The sequence below is a fragment of the Paroedura picta genome, chromosome 3, assembly GCF_049243985.1.
Source record: "Paroedura picta isolate Pp20150507F chromosome 3, Ppicta_v3.0, whole genome shotgun sequence".
Taxonomy (NCBI): Eukaryota; Metazoa; Chordata; class Lepidosauria; order Squamata; family Gekkonidae; genus Paroedura; species Paroedura picta.
The window spans coordinates 123,283,534-123,305,824 of NC_135371.1; the positions used below are offsets into that span (position 1 = coordinate 123,283,534).

General features: G+C 41.7%; 1 protein-coding gene across 2 annotated transcripts in view; it reads right to left on the reverse strand.

Annotated features, from left to right (window-relative positions):
* The window catches only part of COX10 (cytochrome c oxidase assembly factor heme A:farnesyltransferase COX10), a 176,221-nt gene that overhangs the window by 63,309 nt on the left and 90,621 nt on the right, over positions 1-22,291 (reverse strand). The window lies entirely within an intron of this gene.

Below are 22,291 nucleotides of genomic sequence, written 5' to 3' on the forward strand. Positions count from 1 at the left end.
AAATTCCGTTAGTACTAAAATTCAGGTAAATTGCCCATCTTTGTTTGGATTTAAACTATCATTCATTTACTCTCGACGTTCCATTCCTCATGTTTAGTCCTTACCACATAGTTTTCTGCCTCACTCTTTTAGTTAATTTACAACATTATATATTTCCTGCATATTTAGAAAGTCCACGGAGTAGCAAAACCCGTGTCTTGTCCCTGAGTGCTCAACTTTCATGATCAGCAGAGAGGCCAGACAGTTTTGTATTACATATAGTTATGGCACCTTTGCTCAACTTTAAATATTCCCCATGTGAAAAGTTCTATCACAATGTGAGCTCTCCCTCCCTACTCGGCCTCATGAGTGAATCTATACACATTAAAAGAGAAACGTGTGATGGAGAATAACTCTCCAACATTGTTTTAATACACAAATGATCACACAGTAATCAGAAACTTGTCACCAGACTTCAATGCATGAGTTTCAGTCTAAAGAATTAAATCTTCGTATGTGCTTCTAGTGTGACCATGTGGTCAACATGAGTAATAGAGGACCCAAAGCAAGGAACAATATCACATTCTTTAATATTTAAAGCTAGCAAGAGGCAAAACCAGCTTTCACAGTGAGCGGTTGTCAACAGCTGCTGACAGCAGCAAAGAGCACAACAATATCAGCTACTTGCTGCCTTGCTGCAAGGGAGCGACACCAAGTTAAAACAAAACAAACAAAAAACTAAGCACAAAGCATAGTATCTATTTAAATGCAACAGAGTCAGCTGGGCTTGCGGGTGTAGGAACTTGCAGCAAGCAGATGTGGGCAGGTGTTCAATATTGTGATTTCCAGAGTACTGTGAAAGCAGGGTGGGGCTTGGCATTTTATGGGTGGTGGTGAAAGAATAGACTCAAAATGTGTGAATCCACTCCTGGATGAAGGCAGTAATTTTACAATAGACAGAATGGTGTCAAGTGCTACTAAAAAACCCCATAAAGCTCACTAAAAGACTTAAGTATTTTAGAAGAAGGCATCTGTATAATTGGACCATACTGTAATTAACACAAGTAATATGCCTCCAGACAAAAAAATCTAATTAATTCTGAAATTGTGCTGGAGATTCACTAGCCACTTACGCCGATTATAGTACTACTGAATAAAAGTCAATGAGATCTCATCAACTAAAGGATTACAAATTACCTTCTTATTAACTACATTTATTCCCCCAAATCCAATCTTTACATCAGACTTATTCAAATGACAATGCCTTTCATCTTTTGTTAATTTCAGTATAAATTAGTATATTGCAATTCAGTTCCTTGATATAAATCCAATGAACAATAGTCTCAAATTACTTCAGTTTTTCTTTGAAAACCAACTATTTTTCTAAACAAAAAGCACACTTTACCTATAGGAAACAATGACATCACCTTGAGCTTGAGAGTTGGAGTAAACAAGATGATTTCCGGCTTGGCATGAAAGGTGACTGATACAGAGTTATACACCAAATACTCATCTATGGCTGATTCAAACACATGTGTCTAGTTTTTGGGAAGCCTCAAAAGTTTACATTGTATCAATAATTACAGCTTGCATTTCTCAAACATAGGCAGGCATGTGTTCCTGCTTGCAACCGGAAATCCCTATCCACCAATCTGAAGATTTGTTTACTTTTTATTGTTCAAGATGACTAACAGGTGTGTGTGTTTGTGGGGGGACTCCCACAACCCTCCATTCTAATATGTTCATGGCTTATTCAGATTTTAGATACGTGTCCTTGACTGCAACAGCACAGTGTCCCATGAACTTACATCAAACCCAGACTGGTTCAGGTCTTCAAAGGGAAAACTTACACATAACTGCATTTTACTGTGAGCACACCTTGATTTCCTCTTTTACTGGAGAACAGGCTGTTATTATACTGTAGCTTTTTTGTATGGCTACTGGAGCAGAAAGAGCCAATGAGGACCAATAATCTTTTTATATGTAACATTTTAATAAGTATGGCTGAACTTGCAATCAATCTATGGAAAAAAGTTGGATGCACATAGCATCATTAAAAAAAATTCCTAAAGTCCATATTAGCTAGCAGGGATAGGAATACACTAAACAATTCTGGTTTGATTAGGGTTTTATTCTGAAACCCAACCTGAACCAAACCCCCAAAAAAGTAACTCTATCAAACTTAACTCATTTGGGAAATTCGGGCCACCGTGGGACAGCCTAGGGTCCTAAGGACTCCAAAATTTCAGGCTATCTTTAGCTGACTGTCCACTGCCCATCATATTTGGGGAAGATTGGACTAAGGGGTCTGAGTTATTGGACATTGGCTTGAGGAATGTAAGGGGAAGGGCATCGTACTGACAGCAGCAGGGGCAGTAGGGAGTTGGGTATCTCAGAAAATGGGAGAAGAAGATGCATCATCCCTACCACTAACAACCTCTAAGTCACTGCTGCCACTATGTTCCCTTCCAAACAGTGTTTCGTACTACTGTTGGTAGCGCCAAAATTTCTTAAGTGACAGGTATGCCCAGTAGATATGGAGATAGCAGATGAACTGAGTGCCAAAACTCTGAATGGTGATGTTCTGTGGGCGTCCTCTGATGGGGAGAAGGCTGTGTTCATTATCAATGACCACTTGGAATTTGTTTATTGATTGATTGATGGATTGATAGATTTATTCACCACCCTCTCTCCAGGGACTCAGGGCAGCTCAGGACAGAACAAATTACATATAAGTAAAATAAAACACAAATCTAAGAATTACTGTATTTGCTGGTGTATAAGACTACTTCCCCCCCTGAAAAACATGCCTCCAAGTGGGGGGGGGGCCGTCCTATAAGCTGGGTGGGATAGACATAGCTGCCCATAGTGGCCTCCCAATGCCCACCCACCTCATTCTACATACCATCCAGTATCGCGCGTTATCCAGCACGGCCGTGGCGGGTCATCAGCGTGGCTGTGGTGAGTATCAGCAGCGAGACAGGGGTGCCAGCCTTTTCGGTGTGACTGGCCCGTTCTGCTTGGCGGGAAGCAGTGGTGCTCCGGCCCGCCCCTTGTCTATGCAGAGCTCACGCATGTGCACTAGTGCCGGTCACAGGAAGATGCAGGGAGGGCCCGGGTATATAACAAACTCTATATTTTGAGTGGAAATGTTGGGGGGTCGTCTTATACGCCCAGTCATCTTATACGCCGGCAAATACAGTATTTAATAGATCTAGTTTAATGTTTTTAAAAAGATTAAAACCAGAAATTAAGCACTAGATTGCCCAATTTTCTCTATCCAGTTGGAGAGGGCAAGGGGTGGGTCAGAAGAGCTCTTTAATTGAAGTCTAATTTGGTAGGTTTCTAGGAGGGAGGCCAGCAGCTCCAGATGTTGTTTTGGCCTCAACATAGGAAACTGGAGGCATCCTTTCATGGTCATGAGCACAACTGCCTCTTATAGTGACGAGGACCTTAGATCAAGCACTCGGTTGCAGCCCAGAAATACTGATCAAGTGGTGTGTGTCCTGGAAATTTAGTAGAAGAAGAAGCAGGCAGGCAGGCATGCAGTCAAGCAGACAAAGAAGCAGAAAGATGGCCCTAAAAGGAGAAGCAGTTCCATGTGTGTGGGGTTAAATGTGCATGAAGAGTGGGGCAGTAAAGTCACCATGAGTGCTCAAGAATGGACCAATACCATCAAGGCAGAGTATGCATAGGAAAGTAGGTAGAGAGCCAAAAGGAGAAGCAGCTCAGCGGAGGGCTGTGTATGGAAAGTGGCCTGGTGGCCTGGTCAGTTAACTCACCCCACTCCCCAAGACTGGAATAATTTTCCAAATGCAAGCTATGTGTAGGAGAGCAGGTAGGCTGACTCCAAAAAGAGAAGCATCTCAGTGGGGGTGTGGGAATCAGACTGCAGAGCTGGACAGTGAAGTCAACCGGTGCCCTGAGATTGGAACAATTCCCAGAAAGCAAGGTGTGTTTGAAGGGAAACAGGATGATCCCAAAGGGAGAAGCAGCTCAGTAGGAGGACCTGCCTGTCTCCTTATGCCCACTGCAGGGCTCTTCGCTCTGTGGGTTTGAATCTGCTGGTAGTTCCTGGCTCTTGGGAGGTATGCTTGGCCTCGACCAGGGCCAGGATCTTTTTGGATCTGACCCCAACCTGGTGGAATAAGCTCCCAGAAATGCTGAGGGTCCAGAAGAGCTGAGGGTCCTGTCACAGTTCCACAGGGCCTGTAAGGTGGAGCTCGTCCATCAGGGATTGGGTTGAGGTTGGGTTGTGGAAGATTGAGGATCCCTCCTTAGGACACCCTGAACATCTAGGGCAGGAAGTGCCCCCTCTCCTGAGGCAGACTGGCAGTGGGCAGACAAGAATGGCAGGCTGTATGTAGGAAAACAGGAGAAGTAGCTCAGTGGGTGTGTGGGTGGGTAGAAATCGGCATGGAGAGCCAAGCAGTAGTCACCCTGCTCCCCATGACTGGAACAATTCCCCCAAGGTGGAGTGTATGTGCAAACAGATCCCCAAAGGAGTAGTAGCTCAGTGGAAGGGGGTGGAAACTGGTGTGGAGAGCTAGACAGTAAAGTCACTCTGCTCTGAATGATCCCCCAAGGGTGTATGTAGGAAAACATGCAAACCCCAGAAGGAGAAGCAGCTCAGGGTATGTGGAGGGGGTGGAAATTGACATGGACAGCTGGAACATTTCCCCCAAGGCAGTTTATGTAGGAAACAGGCAGAGATCACCCCAGCTGTGTGGTGAGGTGAAAAAGGACAGAGAAGCCTCCCCCACAGACCCCAAATAAAGGAGCAATCCCTCAAGGTTTAACTGAAACCTAAAGTGGGGGTGTGAATTGAAGTGAAATAAAAGATGGGAGATCAGACCACCAAAGAAAGCAGAGGAGGAAAAGCTTTCTAAACAAAAGTGCATGAAATGAAAGAATTCTGATCCCCCCCCCCCCGTTCACAGCAAACAAGCAAAAATGGCCAAGAACTCCAGGGCAAAGCCAAGCCACATGAATTCCCCCCATGCCCAGCAAAATGCTTCAACTTCCTCACTAAAGTGCAGTGTCCGTGTCCCTTTGCCTCTCAAACTGCAAAGTGATTGTCTGAAATAAAATGGGAGGGGGGGAGAGAACCCACAGCAGAACAATCATAATACTCCCCCCTTTCGCAGCAAACAAACAAAGGATGAATGGCCAAAGAACCCAAGGCAAAGCCAAGCCCACTGAATGAGTGCAATTAATCCACCTCCCTACACCTACGCACCTTTTTTGCTAAAGCCTTTCTGTGAAGGTTTAAACTGGAAAGTGATGTGAAATAAAATGGGGGGGGAAGGAAGGGAACCCACAACATGAACATGAGAGAACAATTCAGCCTGAATTTTGGCTCGTGAACTGGTTTCTGCCCATCCCTACTAGCTAGGGCATGACAGATATAACCACACATCTGCCCAACCACAATTCAGATGAAAATACAGAAAGGTGGGTAGAAGAAAGCAAATGCGTTGATAGAACAGTGTGGAATGCCTTAAGGATGAACAATATGCAAAAAACTAACAAGATGCAATGCAGATGAAATTTGTCTTTTCACAATGCTATAGTTGTGAGCAGAATGACGACTGGGAATATCTTACAGCTCTTGATTTGGTTCCTTATTAATTTACTATAAATGTGGGTGCTTGTGTATATGTATAAATACAGGCCCACAGATTTGTCTAAGAAAGGTAGTTATCACAGCCACTTTAGATGCAAATGCAGGCCACCAATAACCAGTTATCAAGCTTACCACATCCCACCCCGATGTTATGAAAAAAACAACCCCCCCCCCCTCATGTTTCTCAAACACAATTCATCTGCAGATCCATGCAGGGGGCAAAACTCAATTTTAGTTCATCTCATTACAACCTGCAGAGTTTTGCTTATTTTAGTAACTATATTCTGTAAGATGAATACTGTATAAATAAATATTTTAGCTGCTCACAAGAGGATGTTTCCTCAGGAAGTCCGAATGCATCACTTCATTTGGCCATGGCAAACTATTGTCTTCCCTTACAGTTCTGGCAATCCAGATGTCAGGGTGACAGACGAAAGGTTAAATCTACAGCAACCAGAACACCACCAAGTGACATAACTTGGCAGCGATTTTGAGACCATACATAACTTTTTTAATCAGCAGAGATAAATATTTAAAACACGATGTTGAGAAAAGCCACATAAAATAGGACTTTGTGGTTGACTGCTGCTACAGATCATTCCCCTTACACAGCTTTCATCAAACAGACAAAGTAATTACATTCTGTGGTCCATAAGTGTGAGTTCAACTGTCATATTACTGTTTAGTGTTACATCCAATCATGTGTTTCTCATCAGTTTGCTTTGCGCCGGCCTTCACTTGTTATGTTTACTGAAGTATTAAAGACTGTTTTGAAAATGTCAACATTTCCACAATGAAAATATAAAATTTATGTTTATGTATCAATCACATTTAAATCATAGGCTAAAAAGTCCTCAAATCTTCAACTAGGGGGTCATGACCCCCAACTGAGTCATGGCAAAACATAATGTGGGTCACATCAGCATCACCACAATTTCCCTTCTTCATTCTTAAAGTTCTTTAGAAGAGAGAAAACAGGAGGAGGGAAATAAAGGAAAAATACAAATGGAAAGAAGGGGGGAAGGAATGAGCATTACAAATAGACTAAAAACTGGTTGCAGTTTGCCAGTTGGCATAAAAGGTGGGTTCCTTGTCTGACAAGGTTGAAACATAGTGATCTAACTTTGCTCATTTCTGCAAGTAAGCTCTTTTCACAACAGTGGATTGATTAGCATTATAAACTTCCCCCAAAGTTCTACTCTCAACACAGAAATGAGGTGAGCTATTTATTTGCCACAACATAGGTAAGGTAAAGGTATCTCCTTTGCAAGCACTGGGTCATGTCTGACCCTTGGGGTGATGCCCTCTAGCGTTTTCATGGCAGACTCAATATGGGGTGGTTTGCCAGTGCCTTCCCCAGTCATTACCGTTTACCCCCAAGCAAGCTGGGTACATATTTTACCAACCTCGGATGGATGAAATGCTGAGTCAACCTTGAGCCGGGATTGAACTCCTGGGATTGCTGGGATTGAACTCCAAGCCTCATGGGCAGAGCTTTCAGACTGCATGTCTGCTGCCTTACCACTCTGCGCCACAAGAGGCTCTTGTTGCCACAACATACAAAAGTGTTTAACTGGATTCCACCCCATCAATTTATATGGGCGGTCCATGGCAATGGTTTTAACAGCTGAGGACTACTTGTGTTCCTCTTTGGACATGCCTGAAGTTACAGGAAGAGAAGCTGTGCCATGTTGCTACTGAAGCACTAGTGTGCTAGCGGCCCTCACACCTGCTCTTTACTGAAAATGACGTCACCATGAAATTAACAAGTTGCTACCTACATTTGTGGTCCATGGAATATGACTAGGTTCAAAGGTGGTCTACTAACAAATGAAAAAAAAAAGGTGTTCAGCTGAGGCATACAGTTAAGTTTCCAGGCAATGTGAGGAAGTGTTAAATACTTTCCAATAGTACAGACAGAGAAAGGAGGAGAGAAAGCAAATGAAATATGCATATAAAGTGCATTTCACAATCACAGATAGGTGGTTTACTGTATATAAACAAACTGGGAATCTATTATCAGTCTTTCCTGGTCAGAACACATATGCTGAATGTACATGGCGTAAAATATGTGCATATGCAACTGTCACATGTGAATACTTTCCTAGCTTTCCTATCTCAAAGCTTCTGTGTAATAAGAAGGATGTCAGCCAGATAGCGACTGTCCTTGAGAATAGGTTCCCAGAACACTCTGAGCATAAACAAGTGATGATGTAAATTCATGGGGAAGCTGATAACTTTACTCAGAAGAGCTCAAGGTCACTGAAGCTCTCTGTAATATGTTCACATTCTTGAACATAACATTATTATTTAGCTACAAATACACAAAGAGCTAAAGGTCTCTAATATTTACTGTTGATTTCTGATGAAGTTTAAAAAGATGCTTCTTATTAACAAGTACAGCAGCTATCGGACTTGTATATGTTATGAAACAAAGTGGTTTAAGTGAAAATGCATTTTCAAAATTCATAAGAGAATATTTGCCTAAATCAGTCTTTCTCAAGTGTTTGACTGTGGAGTACCCCTGAAATATTCTTGAGGCTTTGAGTAACCCTGGAAGTGATGCCAGCTGGCCACGCTCCCTTGCCATGCCTTGGAAGCCACGTATACAGTGTGCATGGTATCACAAATAAAATAAAATAGTTAAATAAGAAGTTAGTGTTATTTTTGTATGTGCAGCAACTCGTCTGAACAAAACAAGGAAGCATTCATCTCAGCTGTCATAAAACCCACAATGCAAGGCAGCAATTCTCAGGAGAAATTATTTGTGTAATTTGGAGATCACCTGTAACCACGAAGTTGGTAATCCTAGCAAGACCTGAGAATATATATTCCTACATCTGGGAATTGCTGCCTGCAAAGGAAGGAATTCATATGGAGGCTGGGCACAGTCCTTGTACTGGATCCAGGTATACTAGTTCTTGGCTAGGCATGTCAGCCTTCAGGTGGGACCGGGGTATCCCTGAGAATTACATCTCATCTCCAGACTACAGAGATCAGTTTCTATGGAGAAGATGGTTGCTTTGGAGGGTAGATTCTGAGGTATTCAACACAGTCCTTTCCAGCTTCAATATCTGAATCCCTTTGCTTGCAACAGCCTTCGTCCACCCATTTTCTGCAGGTGGAGCTCTGAGAAGAAATTTTGAGAGGGGGGAAATGGGAGGAGCCAATAGGGGGAGTGCAGCAGATTCAGCTCTTTCCTCCCATTCCTTTTCTCTTGTGTGTGAATTCAATAAGGTCACAACAGACCAAAGAGAAAGTTTCTCTGTCCTCTTGACTCCTCCCTGGGTTAGTTAACTAATAATTTATATAAATTAAATTCCCCCCCCCAGCTGGAGTAACCCTCTGAGCTCTGGAGTAACCCTAGAGTTACTAGTTACCCTAGTTGACAATCACTAGCCTAAGTGCTACCTTATCTACCAGTTAAGGTTTTAGAAACAGAAATATGGTGATAAAGGCTGCTCCTAAAAATAAACACAACAGTCATAGAATCACAGAATCATACAGCTGGAAGAGACTTCATTGGGTCATCTAGTCCAACCCCCTGCACTATGCAAGACACGCACAACCCTATTGCTCATCCACTGTAATCTGCCACCCCCTTAAGCTTTCACAGAATCAGCCTTCCCGTCAGATGGCGATCCAGCCTCTGTTTACAAATTTCCAAAGATGGAGAACCCGGCACTTCCCAAGGAAGCCTGTTCCACTGAGAAACAGCTCTGTCAGGAACTTTTTCCGGATGTTTACACGGAATTTCTTTTGAATTAATTTCATCCCATTGGTTCTGGTCTGTCCCTCCAGGGCAAGAGAGAACAACTCTGCTCCATCCTCTATATGGCAGCCTTTTAAATATTTGAAGATGGTTATCAAATCCCCTCTCAGTCGTCTCCTTCTCCAGGCTAAACAGACCAAGCTCCCCCAACCTTTCTTCATACATGTTGGTCCCCAAACCCCTCACCATCTTTGTTGCCCTCCTCTGGACACACTCCAGTTTGTCTACATCCCTCTTCAACTGTGGTGCCCAAAACTGAACACAGTACTCTAAGAGAGGCCGAACCAGAGCAGAGCAAAGCAGTATCATCATCTCCTGTGATCTGGACAGGATACTCCATTTGATACAGCCCAAAATCCCATTTGCCATTTTAGTGACCAAATCACACTGTTGATTCATGTTCAATGTATGGTCTACTAATACTCCTAGATCCTTTTTGCACATGCTACTGCCAAGACAAATCACCCCCATCCTATATTGGTGTGTTGGTTTTTCCTACTTAAATGCAGAATTTTACATTTAGTCCCTATTGAACTTTCTTGAAGATTGGGACATTTGCCCGCTTCTAATCATCTGGCACCTCACCTGTTCTCAAAGAAGTGTCAAAAATAATGGACAGAAGTTCGGAGATTACATCTGCAAGTTCATTTAGTACTCTTGGATGCAATTCATCTGGTCCAGAAGACCTTTTTCATTTAAAGAAACTGGGTGTTTGTGGACTGCTTCAACAGTGATTCCAGGCAACCATTCCCATCTCCCCTGTTGTGTTATGTTTTTTCCACATTGAGCACTGTTTCCCTCACAAGAGAAGACTGAGGAGAAATCAGAGTTAAGCAGTTCATCCCTCTCTTCATCATCTGTACACCGCCCGTGGCGCCGCGGGCGCCACGGACTAAATAAAATAGTAAGGGGTTCTGGGGCGGGATGTGTCCGGGATGAGGAAGGGTCCGGATTGGACCCTTCCTCATGACAGACAATCAGAGGGACCATGATTGGTTGCATGATTGGTCCCTCTGATTCCCAGCCCCAGTAACTGTGAGCTGCGCGCAGCGCGGCTCGCAGTTGCTCCCGGCCTGACGCGTCAGGCCGGCCCCTGAGGGAGCCCCCGGCAAGACTCCAGCCGCCGAGAACCTCCAGCCGCCGAGACTCCAGCCGCCGAGAGGGAATCAGGGCCAGGCCGCGCCTGCGTGGCCCAATCCGCGGGCGCGGCTCGCGGGTGCGGCCCGATTCGCGGGCGCGGCCCGCGGGTGCAGCCCGATCTGCGGGCACGGCCCCGCGGGCGCGGCCGGGCGCGGCCCAATCCGCGGGCGTGGCCTCCGAGAAGCAGCAGAAAGAACCCACCCCCCCCACCCGCAGAAGATAAAAAAAACGCAGAGGAGCCGCCGCAGCCCAGCGCACCACGCCTGGGACTCCCCACCAAAAACCACGAGACGCCGAGGAGCCGCCACCCGCCTCCTCTTTCAGGTAGCCTGTCCCTTGCTCTGTCCCTCGCCTGCCCCTCGCTCTGGTCCCTGCCTGCTAGCGCCCATTGTCTTCTGGATACAATGGGCTTTTTTACTAGTCTGTTATAATTTCACTTTCTTGTCCTCGCAATGGTCCTACCATGTCCCTACTCATTTTCTTACTTGAAATATAACTAAAGAAGCCTTTTTTGCTATGTTTAGCACTTCTTGCTAGTCTAAGCTCATATTGAGCTTTAGCTTTTCTAACACTGTCCCTACAATTATTGGTTATTTGTTTATACTCATCCTTAGTAATTAGGCCTTCCTTCCATTTCTTAAATGCCTCTTTTTTATTCCTCAAATCATTTGACAGCTGGACATTCAAAAATACTAATTGATGATAACCAACAAACCATCATTGCACAGGAATTAAAGAATCAATGCTGCACAGAGTTTACATTTTTAAACAAGGGCTAGTAATCCAACTAGGACAAAAGTAGAATATAAAACAGATTTAGCTCACTGCAGATTTAGTTCATTCCCAAATAAACAATTGCATGTGTATATGAAAAATCTCTATGACAATATATAATTTGGAATAGCTTTCTTCCAATTTGGAGAGGCAGGCAGGATGGGATGGGATGAGAAGACATTGATGAAGTTCAGTCTTGGTGGAATCTCATTTTTTGAGAACACTGGCTTGGATCAACTGTAGGATGAGATTAATGAAATGGGGGGATTTTTGTTAATTCCCCCTCCTGCTACAGATCAAGTGTACTTTCACACTGTTCCATGGGGATGGTTACTTGTCCCTAGTGTTGCCAACATCCAGATTTTACCTGGAGATTTTCTGCTATTACAGTTGATCTCCAGGCAACCAAGATCAGTTCCCCTGGAACAAATGGCTGCTTAGGAAGTTGATTTTTATGGCATTATACTCTGTTGAGGTCCCTCTTCTTTCTAAATTCCACCTTCTCCAGCCTTCTCCCAAATCTCCAGGTATTTCACAATCCAGAACTGGCAACACTACCGGTCCCCCAGCAGTATTTCAGGGGGCATTTTCACCTGCACCAGGGGGGAGGGGGGAGGGAAGAAAAGAAAGTTGCCCTATGCCATTGGAAATCCTTAAATAGAGGACCATAATTCTTTTAGGGAATTAATTAATACTTCCAGGAATTAACAAAAAAGGTGTACTTCAAAGATGCATAGACGTATCAACTTACAATGTTGATTTTTTATTCTTAAATCTTCAAGGCAATATTCTGTATTACAGTTTTAACCACACCTTCATCAATCAATGAGCTCATTTATTTATTACACATAATCGTGGCAATAAATAACATTTCTCCACTGACACAAGGATTAGTTTCTTTTAATGAAAAATGAGGAAGTGCTAAAATAATTTTAGTTTAACATCCTCATTCACAGTGAAACCAGCTTTTCCCCCTGCCTGAATTACTTTCTAATGGATCCATCCTTACTATTTGCTAGAAATTAATATACCACAAACAATAGAACAAAAATATGATGCTGTAGTGAAATTGTATATCATCGCCAGTCAATCTTTTTACTACTATAGATAGCAGAGTTAAAACATAGTTAAAACATGCCACTGAATTTCAACAAAGGAAAAGTATAGGGGCCTTATAGAAGGAGAGGGTGCCGATATTCATGTATCAGAGAGGGAACACTTAACAACACCTGCTTGTCTTGAAGATGTGAACATAAAGCAGAACAAACAGGATTAGAAACTGTTCTCTGGCATACTGCACACAGATGAAAAATACCTTGCCTGAGGCTCCTTGCTAGTTGCAGTTGTTTTAATAATTTTCCACTCCAAATTAGTGTCAAATTAAAAGCACGATCAACTCATGTCTAAAACCATGTTATACTGTAACAAAATGGCACCCTGGTAACTTGAAAGTAGATATGCCCCATTCATTTGAACTAAATATTTTAAAAGGTATATCTTCAAGGAAGTGTTAGCTACAAAACTATACTATCACTTCAGAAAGAAATTTCACCATGTATGGAGGAATTTAATTAACACTTATTTTCATTAACACTTCCGCTCTCCTGGAAGTATAATAGTATTCACTGTGGTCTCAGCTTTTATAAAGTTCAAGGAATTACACCTTGCTATTTTGCCAACAGTGTTGAAAATATATATTTTTTAAATATAGGTCTATAATTCCCACCACCTGAAAAATTGTATACTTTAACTATGCTATTGGCCCATCTGTCATTTGTCAAAATTAGATAATTCAAGCCTGACCTGAAACATCAATTAAATTTGGTATCTATTTGGCATCTATTTTTCCTCTGCAACATACATGATTGATCCATGGTAACCCTACCTTTCCCTCGCGATATCCAAGAGCGGATATAAGTGGCTATATTTGAAAAAAAAATGCTTTTAAAGCCTCCAGTATAAGTGTAGATGTTCTATATTTTGCTGGAATAACTTTCTCCAATGCTGACATAGCAAAGCAGTCTTCCCTGATTGGCCAGGGCACCAGTTCAAAGACTTCCTTCATTTTGGGCTGTTTTAAAGTGACTACACTCCAGAAGTTCACACTTCTCTCAGCAGAGATTTGTCTCTTGGGTTTATTTTTCTCTGTGAGGCTGCTGCTCCTGCTGGCTCCCCTCCTTCTCCCATACTCATTCAGGAAAAGAAAGAGCCTTGTGCTTGGCTCCTTCACCGTTTGCTCTGGCTCAGGAGTCAAAAGACAAATAAAACATACTCCTTTAATGCCGGCTGGACTTTACCTGACCCCCACTCATTCCAACCATCACTGCCCTTCCCGCTCTGAGCTTCCCCAATCGAGTGCAGAACACTTTCTGTTTCAATTAGGGGTGATAGGAAGGAGGAAAACCCAGGTTCAAAATGATCTGAATTCAGCAGGATCGATAACAGAAAAAACAAAGTAAGTGCACAACCAGCCCTGGATAGCCCATGGTAGCCCAATTTCATGAGATCTCAAAAGCTAAGCAGGATCAGTCCTCAGTCCTGGCTAGTATTAGGATGGGAAACCTCCAAAGAATACCACTGTCATGACATGAAGGCAGGCAATGGCAAGCTACCGCTGAATGTCTGTTGTGTTGAAAACTCTACAGGGTCACCATAAGTCAGATGTAAGTTGATGGCAAATAAATAAATATGTAAGTAAAGTTAATAAGTAAATACATACATACATAAACAAGCTTGCACTCAAGCTTCAGCTTTAGTGGCATCATTAGAATTAAAAAAACCCAGAACTATAACTCGGGTATGCAACCCCAGCGTATGCACTGAACACTAACAGACCAAACTAGTTTGGTTAGCATGCGGGGCCACTTCTCTTCCCAAGCCATTATGAAAAGCCCTGGAGGCTTTTCTCAGTGTCATTTAGGATCAAGTTCAACATAGAAAAATATACTATGAAACATGGAAGAATGAAAGGGTATCTGGCCTGCTTTCTGTGGCCAAGTATAACTCCCATCTCCTCCCCCCCCCTTCTGTATACTGCTGCACCAACATTTTCGGTTAGACATGGTGTTTTTTCAGCACTTGGGCTAAAATGGTTGTCTACCCCTGCTCTATACAAGCATCTTTGGCAACAACTACCCATTGAAATGTATGGTTGAAAGCTAATCAGAAAAACTGGTGCAATCAAATTCAATTCATGCCTCTTGTTTTCTCATATTTGGATATATCTTTGGATACCGTTCATCATGCAGTATCTTAAGAGTTATCAGAACTATATCAAACCATGTGGAATGTAGACATTGGTGATTATTTCAACGTCTTTGAAATGTTAAAGTGATACGGCTAAAATTCAACAGGGTCTTTAGACTAACACCTTTGACAGAAACAAAGCAGGTACTATCAAAAAAGTATGTCACAATTAAAGCTCCAACTCCATGAACTGTTTTGTCACTCTTCTACACCCTCTCTCACGCCCCAAGGTATATGTCATTTATGGAGAACTTTAAACTTATGACTTTAATAAGTGGTCCCCTTTTATTGACAAAGATGGTACACTGAAAACAGAATAGATATTAAAAATTTCCCAAACCATGCAAAATAAGGAGATGGAATACAGTAAGCAAAGATGTGGAGGTCATGTGAAATTAAGAAACCATACCTATTAGCAAAATGGAACTGTACTGTAAATTATCACCGCAGATAAGCATCTTCCTTAAAGCCCTACTTTTTCCTTGCCATAAAGTATTGCTTCAGAGAATGAACCCAGTCCTTGCAAGGTTTCTCCTTAGCTCACAATCAATTGGTGTCTCTCAATTTAGCATAAATGACAAGTTGAAACCATGTGGGTGGCAGAGTTGGCCCTGCCTCATAATGTTGTATATGGTGGGAAGGTTTGGGTGTCCCTCCCAAGTCCAATCTGCATATAACTTGTAGGACATGTAAGGGGGTATCCCGGTGAAGACTGCTGCAAGTTTAATACCTCTAGTGCGCACAGGGTCTGTTTTATACACTCCAGAACCCACATCTACCCAGAACTCACGTGAAGGCTATATCTACAATTATTAAAACTATATATAGTGTATTGAATTTTAAAACTTTGTCCCCCCCCCCAAAAAAATGAAGCAATAAAGAAAGTAACTCTGTGAGATGCAATCTCATGCAGAAAGATCCCAAATTATGCTACTGCTGCAGCAGACAATAGAGAACTGAGAAGGAACAATTCCCATAAGCATATGTAGTCTGAGTTGCAATGGTGAGGAAATAGAATTTTGTACCAGCATATTTATTTTTGGATTTTTATTTTCCCCTACAATTAAATTAAAATTAAATATTATTTTTTAAAAAGCAACAATTCTTTAACAAAATTCTACCTAACTAACTAGCTCTTGAAGCTTCCAACTGAGGCTCTGTACAAGTATAATGCCCATGAACAGGTAAACATAAATTCATAACAGCTCTGTTCCTATCACAAACTTCAAAACCAATAAGCAAATATGTATTTAACGTGCTTTGGAAATGTAATGGATGAAAGGAATACAGAGATGGTCACAGAATAAAACAGAGTATTATGTAAACGCATTCTCAACACATTTGCTCAGTATTGATGCTTCCTGTTAATACAATATCTGGTGCCAATTTTATTTTATTGCCAGAAAAACAAACTTGGATTTCAGATGGAATACCCGGAGGTAGACTAACCTTCTATTTAAATAATATGCTCACATGCCTCAAAAGGTCATTCTTGTAGTTATTAATTTAATACATTTTGAAAAGATACTTGAAAAATAAACTTTCTCAGACTGCAATTATGACTCTCGTCAAAATGAGTTGTTTCTAATCCACACTAGACAACAGATATTTGCTTATCTAATTTTTCTAAATGGTTTAATGTAGTCGTTTTATTAGCTGAGCAACATGTTAAAAGTTGAAAAGCAGGTAATGAAAAACAACATACATCCTTAGAGATTATTGCAATTCAACCAATACAAAACCTGAAATATAATCCAAGGTGTAAATTGACACTGCCATTTATTAATATTTAGTATACCTCAAAGCAAGCACAGAGCAGAAATGTGGTCCAACAGTTTCAAGGAGGAACATAGCAGGAAAAATAAACTTGATTTACAGCGCTCCCTACCCGTAAAAAACAATAATAAACCTATACTGCAAGCACTCTCCCTTTAAAATATTTAATAGCTGAAATCATTAGAGGAGTCTCAAATCATGTTTTTAACATATGGGAATTTAGGGGAAACTATCATCTGCAATACGTTTAATGCACATTCTAACAATTTATACCCATTATCCAGAGGGTTTTTGGTAAAATGTGAAATGGTCTTTTGAATAATCTATCTCGATTTCTACCATAAAGCAAAACCTAAATATTTTTACATTCACATCCTCCGGTATTTTCAGTTCTTAGAATCAAGGTGCTTAGTTTCTATTAATCCAAAAATCTACAATGTTCGAAAAATCTTCACCAATGGCCCTTCAATCAGTGGATGTGTATTCTACAAGGAGTATCTCTGAAGAAATGCATTTTGGGGGATTGGCTGCTGACCTGAGTAAAACCTTTATTTGGAAATTTTAAAAGTCTCCCACCTCCCCAGGCAGAGAACATGCAGTAGTGTGTGTGTGTGTGTTTGAGTGTGTGTGTTCAATTGCTATCCAGTCTACCTTCATACAAGTGCTAATAGAGGTCATGGATGGCTCAACCTCTCCCCCTTCTCCAAGCAGGAAATAGAGGTTTGGAGGACTTTAGACTAGATTGTCTCCATGTATAATTTCCAGAAAGAAATTCCTGGAGATCTCCAAGAAGTGGCTCTTTGACTCAGTTTGGCCTGGGCTGTGGGTGGCTGTTTGGTGTGGAGTCCATCATAGGAATTGAACTCTTACCTAAGGTCTAGAGCACACAGCTATTGACCATGGGTTTGCCTGTAGAGCTGAAGGAATCTTCAAGATAATGGAACCTTTTTAAGCTAAAGGAACCTGACCTTTGTTTTAATATCTGATAGGACATGTACAGTGAAAGGGACAGAAGGATTTGCTTTCTAACTTGTTCTTTTGGTTCCTTTCTCCATCTGGTGCTATGCAAAATATGCTTGTAAATATTTTCTTTATAACTTTGGATGCTGGTAGTGGTATTCTGTACCACATAGACCTCCATGATCATGGACATGGTACTGAAAAAGGAGCTCCAGGAAGGGGTGAAGTCTGGTAGTTTGGCAAGCAACTTTCCTCCAGTGGTGTACCCAGCAGTAAATTGTCTCTATAGTGGTCAAGCATGGGCAGCGGAAGATACAGAGGCATGGACTCAGATTTGTAAATGGAAACTAAGAATCCCAACCCTCTCAGTGAGCAGTTCCATGCAACAGTCAGGTGGTGACAACAATTTTCCTAGAAGAAAGACAAGCCTCTCCTGGAGTTGGGAACCCCTTGGAGTGGGCAGGGGGGCCTGTGCCAACATGATCTCAAACAAACAAACAAACAAACAAACAAACAAACAAACAAACAAACAAACAAACAAAAAACCTCTATATCTTTCTGTGCTGTCTCTTAGGAGAGTCTCTTTAAAGACTACTTTCTACTTACCGTATTTGCCGGCGTATAAGACGACTGGGTGTATAAGACGACCCCACAACATTTCCACTCAAAATATAGAGTTTGTTACATTACATTACAGTACTATGGACCGCTATGGGCAGCTATGTCTATCCCAACTGAAGTGCACCCGGCGTATAGGACGACCCCCCACTTGGAGGCATGTTTTTCAGGGGGGGGGAAGTAGTCTTATACGCCAGCAAATACTGTATTTTTGTTTTTATGCTGACTTTTGAGAAACATGGTAAAGGCATTTTAACAAGAATACTGGCAAGCTTATTTTAAAAATGTCCTCAACACAGAAGCTATACCATATATTTAATGGTGTTAATATAGTTATTCTCCCTCCTTTTATTTTGGGTAACTAAAAGTAAGTTGTATGTTCATTATGATGTCTCTTGAATCAAATAAAACAAGTGGCACCTTTCTGCCCCCCATTTCATCAAAAGAAAAAGGCAAGTTGACAGTTCTACTGTGACCTATTAGATAACACAAGCATGCAAACCTGTTGTCAGGGCACTGTGTCATCAGTCTTCAGAAAGCTGCCAAGAATTGTTTGCAATTCCAATACTATTTACATCTCACAAACCTCTAGATAAGATGTCCATCAGTCTCGGAGAAAAGTTAAAAGAGAAGCCGACAAGCAAATACCACTGTCCACATCCGCAAACACAGGATTCCACAGACTATTACATTCATCTTAGAAACCACTTGGGAAAATTAACATCATGAAATTAATTCCCTTTATATAAATCCAATGCATAGAATCTTTCAGTCACTTTAAGAATAATTTAATATTGGTTGCTTAAAGGCAGCAAAACATTCTTTTAATCAAAGGTGAATTGCAATGGTGAAGAAATATGAGATAGAATACCCAAGTGAAAGTGTTGCTTGTAAGCACATTGTTGTATTTTTGGTGGCTATCTTCCAACTAAGCAAATTTGAAGGACCAGTAATGTCTAACACAATTTCAATATATATGAGGGTCTAATATAGTTAAATAGCTAAAAGCAGATTCAAATGGGTAGCTGTGTTGGTCTGAAGTAGCACAATAAAATCAGAGTCCAGTAGCACCTTTAAGACCAACAAAGATTTATTCAGGTGGGTGAGGCTGAGAGAGCCCTGATATCACTGCTCGGTCAGAACAGCTTTATCAGTGCTGTGGTGAGCCCAAGGTCACCCAGCTGGCTGGATGTGGGGGAGTGCAGAATCGAACCCAGCATGCCAGATTAGAAGTCCACACTCCTAAATGCCAGAACTCCAGCATGCCAGATTAGAAGTCCACACTCCAAGCTGGCACTCAGTACATAAGGGTGGGACATGATAAAATCTAGAGTTTTAGAATATTATTTATTTGATTTCTTACTCATGGCTTCCAGCAATCCTACAGTTAAAATCCTACAGTCAACAATAAAAACAATCCCTACCTTAAAATCTTAACCCTCCCCAGCAACAAGTGCTAACCCCACATCCTTTCCTTCCCCTTCACTCAACAGCCTCATCTCCAGTGCCTCAGGGGAGTTAAGGGGGGGACAGCCTGCTGTCCTGGCTAAATTGCGTTGGGGCCCCTGATTTTACTTACCTTGGCCTCAACAAAATGCCTGCGTAACTGCAAAAGCTCTGCCACGGCCCTTAGCTTTTCCAGAAGCTCATTCCATCAGGACAAGGCCAGGACCAAAAAGATTTCAACATTTGATCATAATCCAAAAAAACATGATATTATTTCTGTAATCACAATAATTTGCATAGCATAAACTGCTACTTGGAACAGAGATTCTAAAAACAATTTATTCAAAAGGTCTGGTGCAAATTCTATTCAATGTACAAAATCATACTAATTTATTTTTAAATTAATATCCACTATTTCATCAAGCCAGGGCACCATGGATTGTTTTGAGGATAGCAAGGGTGAAGAAAACCATGTATCACTTTGATAAAAATATGTTTGTTAGATAAACAATCTGGAGTTCCATATAAGCCTATTGGAGCTATACAACAAGGAGATCAGTAACGGCAGACCAGTTTTCCAAAAGACAGTTCACTATGTAATATGGATAAGCAGAAAAAAGTTTGTGTCAGGCAACTGTGAAGTCCCAAGGGCTTGGCCACTACCCATATCAATCCAAGCCCAAGAACATGCCTCGTACACAAGCAAATGTGGAAAAGTTCCCTTAAGATAGAATGTTCAAAAATTACTAGCTTTTGTCTCAGTCACAAGTGGGGGTTGGCGGGGGGGGGGGGGGAGGGACATACTGCTGCATGTCAGTCTTGCTGCCCCTCTTCTACCAGCTGCCAGAACTGGAATTCTGGATGGTATTAACCATAATGTAAAAATGCTGGAGGCTCAAAACTACAGCCTTGCTCTCTCAGAACTTCAAAAGTTTTGTTAACTCAAATGTAAAAACATGAGTTTGTTGAGTTAAACTTGTATTAAGATTAGATAAAATTTAGTGCTGTCTTTTTGTTCAGCACTGCCTGACTTTGAGCCTTTTAAAAATGTCTTGTTCTATATCTGTAACAGATCTGTAACTGGGGTGGTAGAAGGAGTTGGGATTCATCGCCTATCTGATTGGGCACTAATCAAGCAGGGGATACCTCATCTCCAACTGCCTTCCCCTCCATTTTCCAGACGCATGAAGAGGCAGCAGTCAGGTAAGGTGGCCCGAGCAGCCTCGCCAGGCATCAGCAGGGCTGCTTGTGTGTGTGTGTGTGGGGGGGGGGGAGGTGGAAGCTCCTGACAGAGATTGCCCATGCCCCAAGCAGCACCACAACAGACTTGCCAGGCCTAGGCAGAGCAGCCTGGGGGGGGGGGGGAGCCCAGAGCCCATTGTATTTTTTGTACAATGGGCTTTTCTGCTAGTATTACAATAATTTGTCATACTCATAAATGACATTTATCCTTCTTACAGGAGACAACAATTTGTATAGGAAAATATATACACAGCAAAAAATGCAGATAAAGTTATAAAATAAAACTATTATTCTCTCTTGCTCATAAAATATCTTCTCAGGCTTCAAGCACCAAGGCCTGCCTCCCTTCCTTTATTTGCATTTATATACCAACCTCCCTTGTGGCTCCGGGTAGTTTATAGAAAACATTAGATGAGTGACAAAGTACAGGATAAGTCTGGTAACTGTATCAACAATTTTAACATCATCAACATTATCTTAACATAACATGTTCAGGTAACATTTGGACTGCAATCCCATAGAGTAAGCTTATCTGGATGGGAGGGGGTTTCGAAGGGACAGTAGATGTTATCACTAATCTTGATCAAATGCCTGGCAAAAGAGCTCTATTTTGTAGGTGGTGCAGAACTTTGGTAGCTTGAACAGGCCCTGGTCTCTTTTGGGAGTTTGGTCCATCAGGTGGGGGCCAGTACAAGGAACGACTTAGCCCTGGTTGAGGCCAGATGTGCTTCCTTGGGTCCAGACTGGTATTTGTTGAGTGTAGCACTCTTTGGGGGGCATAGGCAGAGAGATGGTACACTAGACCCAAACTGTGTATGGCCTCAAAAGTAATTACCAAGATCTTAAGCTTGATCTGGGATTCAACTGGTAACTGCGGCTGTTGGAGTATGGGCTGGATGTGGGCTCTGCACAGTGTTTTCATGAGAACCTTGGCCGCTGTGTTCTGAACCTGCTGTAGTTTACAGTTCAGGGATAACAGTAAGCCCGCATAGAGTTGCAAAAATCCAGTCTAGAGGTGATTGTTGCATGGATCACTGTTGCTAGGTATTCTAGGGCCAAGTAAGGTGCTAGCAGTTTGGCTTGGCACACGTGGAAAAATGCCAGCTGCACTACTTTAGTGACCTGTGCCTCCATAGAGAAGGATGCATCTAGCATCACACCCAGATTTCTGGTGGAGAGAGCCACTAACAGCTGCACCCCATCCAGGTTGGGCAATCGAGCTTCCTCACTTGTTGCTTATTTCAAAATAACTTGTTTCTGTTGTTTTTTTTTATATTCCTGTTAATACAGAATTTTACAAATTTATTTACATGGCTGCACACCCTATAAAAATGAATTGCAGAACTACAGTGTGCTTCAATTAGTAACATTCATTTTTTGCTGGGAAGCTGTCCAGAATTTTTATCATCTAAATAAATCCCAAAGCTTTAATTTTTTAAAAATAGGTAAACTGGAAAGAAATATCTGTAAAGAAGACATTAAAAATTAAACAGATATTGCAAAAATCATTTGTTCTAAAGCTTCTGGGGGAAAGTTACAAGTGCAGGTATTTTATGCTTTTTTTATATTTTACCACAAATATAAGGTGAGGTGTTGCACAGTCAGTCTCTAAAACCTTACTTAATTTTAAAGTAAAAATATTTTTTTCAGCTGACACAGAATATTTGGCTTACTACATTTACTAACTACTGGGGAAAGGACCAACAAAGATG